Source organism: Corvus brachyrhynchos, unplaced genomic scaffold, assembly GCF_000691975.1.
Source record: "Corvus brachyrhynchos isolate BGI_N302 unplaced genomic scaffold, ASM69197v1 scaffold83, whole genome shotgun sequence".
Lineage (NCBI taxonomy): Eukaryota > Metazoa > Chordata > Aves > Passeriformes > Corvidae > Corvus > Corvus brachyrhynchos.
In genome coordinates, this window is record NW_008238464.1 from 1,710,442 (window position 1) to 1,717,762 (window position 7,321).

Consider the following 7,321-nt stretch of genomic DNA (forward strand, 5'->3'; position numbering starts at 1 on the left):
CTGCTCATAAACCCTGCTTTAAAAGCATTAGTGCTTAGCCTGCACTATTCTGGTTCTCAGAGCCCGGAAGAAAGTGCACATCCCCATCTGAACCCTGATTCTTACACATATATCTGGCCTTCCACACACTGGACATTTCCTGAGGGATTTCAGAACAAGTTCATAAAATCATCATGGAATGGCCTGGATTGGAAGGGACCTTAAAGATCATCTAGCACCAACCCTCTTGCCATGGGCAGGAGCACTTTTCACTAGACCAGGTTGCTCAGCCCTGCATTTAACTGGTCTTGAGCACTTCCAGGGATGGGGCATCTACCGCTTCTCTGGACAATCTGTTCCAGTGCCTCACCACCCCCACAGTAAAGAATTTATTCCTAATATCTGATCTAAACCTACTCTCTTTCAGTTTGAAGCCACTCCCCCTTGTTCTGTCACTACATACCCTTGCAAATAGTCTCTGTCTTTTTGTATTCTCCCTTCGGGTACCCTAAGGCCACAATTGGGTCAACCACAATTAAGTCTTTGTGCCAGGTTTTCAGAAATTGCCATGTTGGGCTGAGATGAAATGGATACTTTTGCCTGTAGGGCTATAACGGTGCTGGTGAAATCTCATCTTGTTTCCATGTTCATCTTTCCTTTTCCCCTTTCCCCATGTGCACACCTGTGCAGACACCCATGCACACGCAAACAGGGCACGGTGTGAGGAGATGTGGAATGTGCCTCTTCCTCCAGGACACATTATGGAAGCTGTGAGGTGGGCAGTGGAGTATGTGCTGTATCTTGGTGTGGGCACACTGGATGAAGTCTCTGAAAGCTGCATCCCACCTTGGGATCCCTGGTGTAAGAGACTGCCTTGCACTGTCCTCCAGCACAGGGCTGGGCTTAAAGCCATCCTTTATCTCAAGCAGGCCGAAGCATATGTAAGCCTAATTTTTGCCAAAGCTAACCCTTCTTTTCCATATGAATGCAGCAAGTGGCAAATCCAGGCAGGATGCTCTGCCCTAGGTGTGAGAAGATCCTGTGGTTTCCCCTTTCTCTGCTACTGTGCCTCAGCTGAGCACTGTGTACATGAAATCTCCACTGGTTGGATGGTAAAACTGGAAGCACAGAGAAGAGAAAAGGAACAATGTAAGCGGATTCAAAAGGGATTTGGATCATTTAGTTGATGAGCCACCAGATGGCAAATGCTGCTTGGTGTAGAAAATGAAAAGTAATTAGTCTGGGAACAAAGAGCAAATGTAGGGAATGGGTGTTGCATTCAACACGCTGATCAGAGAGAGAAAGGGGTTACTGTGGAAAAAAAGCACATAGGAAACGTCACTTCAGTGCACAGCTGCAATAAAAAAGGCAAACAAGACACTAGACCGATGGAACAGTGAGCTATAATGCACCACCAAAGAGGCAATACAGTCCTGTGGAAGATGGTTATTAGGCCCCAGACTACTGCATGGAGCATGGGTCACTGTTTCAGGAAGGTTATGTTTGGAGAAAGGTGCATTATAAAGCAACTAAACTCTTAATGGTTTCAATGATTTCAGTTCTGAGGCAAAGTTAAGAGGCTCATTCTGAGGGGTCAAAGAGACCTTAAAGAGATTTTGAAATTACAGTAATGATCAGTACAGATACCAGAAAATACTTATAGCAATACAAGATTATAAAAATTAAGGAAGTGGTAGTGAGCACAGAGCAGAAACTTCACAAACTGCTGCACAAGAAAAGGACAGTTACCTTCTGATTCCATTGAGTTGGCTATGGTGAAATACAGCTTCAGGAACATATAACTCAGTCAAGTGAATGATCCACAAATACAGTACATGAAACTGTCCTGTGGAACAAGCAGGAGGACAATGAAGACACAGATAAAAGTAGGAAAATTCTTTAGAGGAAGAATTCCTCCCCAAGGCTTCAGGGTTTGTTTTTATTTGGATTCTGTTTTTACAGATTCCTAAACTGTACCTATCTGCCTGCTAATAGACTGAACAACCTTTGCATGCAAGCCATACTGAATGTGGGTTCCCCCAAACCACATTCAAAGAGGAGGAAAGGGTAGGGGGAAGGTAAATGTTGTCCTGTCTTCTTTCAGGGCTAGCTTTGGGTCTAGTTAAGCTAGAGATTGTTGGGCTACTACTTAGGAAGAGTTGGAACAGCAACAGGCTGAATTTGAGGTCAACATGTAGTTTACCAGGCTTGGGAAGGAGGGGAAAATTGCAAACAGGTATACCTGCAAAAGGGGATGTAAGTGCTAAAACTGCAATTAAATAGGTTTCAGGTGCCTATGCCTATCTCGGAAACTACCTATGCCTAGAAAAATAGTGTGGGGTTGTGCAGGCATTAGAGAGGCACTCGAAGTAAATTTACTGACGTGTGCTGTGGTGCAAATACAGAACTGCTGCCACTGCAGCAGAGAAGTTGGGTGGAGCCCGTATCTCCTGCTTAGCCCTGAGGTCCTGAAGCTGGTAGATATGGTTTAGAGCATACAGATTAACATGGACATTGACAGGAAACCTGGGCTCCTTCCTTTTAGCACTATGGCCAGAGAAGAGAGTGTATCACTTCTATTTGGGGTATATTGTCAGGAAATTGGAGGTTCATATGCACAAGCCTCCCAACAGAGAGCTTACTACTGGATTAAGCTTAGGTCCTGATCAAGGTTTTGCCTCTTCTGTAAGAGGGAATGCAAGACAGTGAAAAGGAGCTGACAAGACTAAGCTTATCTCTGGGGTGAGGTGAGGGAGGTAGTGAATGCTGTTGCTCCCCGTCTACAAGGCTGCAGCTCCACAGTTGTAGCCACGTTATGATAAAGGAAATTGAGATAAAAACACCTTGTGCTGATTAACTACAGGTGGTGCCATGGATGTATCACTACTGAAAAAAGGAGGGGTTGAATTTGCTGACATTATTTCAGCTACACAAAGTTATTCAGTGCCTCCAAAGCTTATGTGGAAGTGGGAAAATAGAAATTGTGTAGTTCATGTAGACTGATGTTCTGGCCTAAAGGGAACAGCATCAACTTCTTGCGAAGAAGATAGAAGGACTTCTGAGAAAGATGTGGAATAATCTACCCTTACAGAAACCTAATTTTAATTCTCCCATAGTCAGGTACTGGCTTAAATTCTGAAAGCCTGTCTTTTTACTTTTTCCGAAGTTTAGCATAATTGTTCTGACTGGATATTCCTGTGATCCACATAGCCATCCAATCCTTCTTTGAATCCTGCACAGTTCTTGACCTCAGTGCTTCCTGTGGTGATATCTTCCACTTTCCAATTACACATTATGTGAAAGAGAATTTCATTTGATCAGCTTTGAATACATGAGGTCTTCATTTCATTGAATGTTCCTTTATTCTTGTGTTATGCAGCAAGTTAGAGAGAAATGTCAGGTATTTCTTCTCTAGAGTATTTGGTATTTTATCTTACTGTGTGCCTTCCTATCTGCCTCTTTTCTGAGATAAACAAATCTCATTCCTTTCAATCTCTTCTGGTGATAGTCTCTGCCTCTACCCTTACACCCTCTGACCCCCAACTCACTCATTCTCATTCTTACTCTCTGACCTCTGCTTGTCTCTTCAGGATCTTCTAGAGCTTGGGAAGGGGCATGGACGGTATGCCAGAGGAGAATTCAGTACTGTCTGAGTAGCCGAACATCTTGTTAGCTGTTTGGGTTGCAGCTGTACCCTGATCAGATGTCTTGGTTGAGCCGTCTGTACTGTTTTTTAGATAGCTGGTGCTGAGCTCATCACCTCAGACCTTAATTACTATAATCAGCTCCTCTCTGGCATCTCTAACATTCATGCTGTCTCATTTCATTTGGCAGGTATCTTGCCACCCAGGAAGACTGCATTATCCAGTAACCTGACCTTGTCTCCCCTTCCTAAATCCTGTTTTCTACCACTTCAAGAAGAAAGGTCTTACCCTTAATTGAAAAAGCCTTTTCAATGCTTCCCTTTGCTATCTGGTTTTATGCCATCCTTAAGCTATTTATGACTTCCTTTTCATGTATTAGTAGTCTTGACATGCATTGCCCCCACTGTCCATGCTGTCTCCACAGTAAGAGCTTTTCCATGCCAATATACAAGGTCTCTTATTATTACCTCTTTGTAGTCATTCAGGTCATCCTAAAAGTCTAGTTTTCTGGTAATACATCCAAGATGCAGTGAAGGGTAGTAAGGATGGGTCATCTGGAATTCCATGGTATGCCTGTAAGATGTACCTAAACCTGAAAGCATGAGCAGCACAATGAAGGTGGAGCTCCCCTTGATATTTACCAGGAGGTGTATCCCTTCAAACCAACTCAGCCCAGGTTGGTACGTGAAGTTGTAGCTCAATCAAAGCCAATTTGTGTCTTCCATGTCAAAAGAACCACAACTACTTCACCTTATATTTGTTTGCCTGTATGTGCTAAATTCTCTGGTATTGAGACACTAATTTTCTGGCTGTGCTTTCTTGCTTGTGAGAATTGCTCCTTGGAAAGTCACAGATAATTCATGCAGCATTAGACAGTGACCTCCAGGGCTGTCAGGGGAGCCAGGCACTAAAATGCATTTCAGTTAAATAGATTATCTTCCTGTCCTATTACGACTCAGTGCAGAAAGCTTTTTTAGAGTTCTGGAGTTGAAGGTGTCTCTCCCATGCATCTCTTGTGGGCTGTGATTTTTATGTGGGAGCCCTGTTTGCATAGTTCTGCCTTCTACAATTAAAACTCCAGACATTCTGAAAGCAGAAAAAGGAATTGACTTTCAAGTGTTTCTTATTTTTTGAGCCTACTTCATACTGCAGTGCTGTTTTGCTGTGTTGGCTAAATAAACCGAGGTGTCTTTCATATTAATATGTGGTTTTGGAAATGAATAAGTTCTCACAGGTAGGAAATTGTGAGTGAATTGGAAGTTGACTGAATGATGTTCAGGAGTAATCTGAAGAATATGACCTGGGGAAGTGCCACTGAGGGGATTCAGTGCTGAGGTTGGGATTCTTTGTGCTGAAATCCACAAAGCTTTTGTTTCTGAGATCTTGTTCAAAAAGGAGCTGTAGTGGAATTAGGATCTGTCCAGGTTATTTTTGAGAGGGCAACTAGGATGGTGGACAATTTGCAACACTACTTAAAATTAGGAAGACACCAGTTAGTGTAATCTTTTTCATACTTTAATAATGCTTTAATAAATACAATGTAATCCAGATGTCATCTCTTCATTATGAGCCAGTTGTGCTGACCCACATGTTTTAAATTGGCACTGGTAAGGCGAATTGAAAGGTGAATAGAACAGCTGAGCGGAAGAAGCAAACCCAGTTGGGTCACTTCTGTTTCTTCAGTGTAAAATTTTCAGAAAGCATGCACGATAAAGGTATAATCAAAAGAGAATTTTGGATTGTGTTCAGGGTTCCAACTGCCTTCCATCTTCTCAAAGCACCTATTCATGCTTTTACAGGAGCTTTATGAAAGCATGTGAAATAGGTATCAATTTACCCCTGTCATATGCTTGGAAACAGACAGGATAGCTTTATCCTCTTCTTGTGGCTTTGTCTGGATGATGATGATGAGTTTTGTGAGCCTGATCTAGAGCAGCCAATACAAAATAAGATTTTTTTGTACACCTCATTTACAGTGTTTAAGCTTAAATCCTCCGTTCTTGCAGTGTTTTAACTCAAATAACTTCATATACAGGAAAGAATACCTTGTTTTGATTAGAAAGCTAGTTAGAAGGCCTAAGCCTAGATATTTAAATTCCTCCCTGGTAAAAATTTATGTTCTGATGAAACAAGAACAAATTATGTCTGCCTCATCTAAACCTATTTTTAAGCTTTTAGTCCATTCTGCATCATGAAGAGAGCTATAAAAACAATCCACTGAATCCAGACTTACCATGTTGCAGTGTCTTGGAGAAGCAGATTTATATTTTTGTATTGTTTATATTTTGTGTCCTTGAAGTTTAAAGAACTTTCATCACTCTTAGCTTCCTCTTTTTTTTCCTGGTTCATCAGTGAGTTTAGGATACCACTAAGTACTACTCTATTAATCACATTAAAGGACCATTAAGCCTAGTTAATTTTTTTCTGCTGCTGGTAGTATTAGACGTGCAAGAACAACCTAAAGATGGATCACACATGCTGTGGTGGAACAGGTCCCAGATCCTTGGCAGAGGGTGTACTGTGGCTGGTGTTGGGACTGTGGAGCCTGTCTTAGGGGTGTGAGTTTCTGCTGATTTGATTTTCTGTGGTAATTTTTCAAACAGCAGTATTAATTACAAATAAATACTTGATCCCAATGGGCAGCTTGGAGTGGGGTTTCTTCCTGAGAGAGGGCCTGTTTATGTTAAGGCTTGCTTTCAGGTTGCCACAAAAAACCTGCTGTATTGGCCTGCAAAGAAAACTCCAGAACAAACAAACACCTCCAACCTGGAACTGTTGCCTGGCCCACTCATTTCCTAAGACGTTTGCTTGGTACCCTAAAGAATACCTGTAGGAATGTACTTTTCTAATCCGGGTGGAAGGTCTTGTCTGGGGCCCTGCATCAGGTGCCGATTATTTAGAAGGGACTGGAGATTATTGCCCTGCTTAGGCATTGCTGTCTGCCTGGATCCAGGAGCTCTTCCCTCAAGCAAAGGTTTATCCAAGTCATCCAGATCCCAGGCACCTGAAAGGATCTGTCTTCTAACAATGCCTAAACCATTAAGTAGACATGGCTGCAAAAGCTTCCTTTTAGTACTTTTTGAGAAACATGACAGGAGTGAGAGGGCTGGGGATTTTTCTCAGGGAAATCTTTTACACATGGGTACCCTTTCCCCAGTGGCTTTCCAAAATGGATATACTCCTTGTGCTTAGTGTTCATTCTCCTGCTTACCTGCTAGGATTTGTAAATCATGAGCAGTCCATAGCACTGTGTGACTAATAATTTTTTTCTAGGGAGCAGGAAAAAAAAAAGAAGAAAGATCTGTATCTATAGGCCTGTGTTCCCCATTATTTTAAGCTCCGTGTAGGCATATGTGCTCTCAAGTCACAGTTCTTGACATATGTAACCTTAGCTTCTTATAGCTAATTTGTAATACTGGTGTTTGAAAAATGACTACAGAATATCAAATCAGTTCAAATTCACACTGTCAGGAGTTGCATAAATGGCCCTAGGAGACACTGTAACAGTACATCTCTACTGATTTGTAATTCCTCATAGGACAGGAGGTTTCAAGCTAATAATCGCTATCCAGGCAGTTGAGTGGCCTGGCATTCATTTTAAGGAACATCAAGATGTGCTGCTGGTTCCTATTTTTAAATTAAAGAAAATGTAAGAATCACATTATGATGAATGTGAGCTTGTTGCAAATTTGGAAATA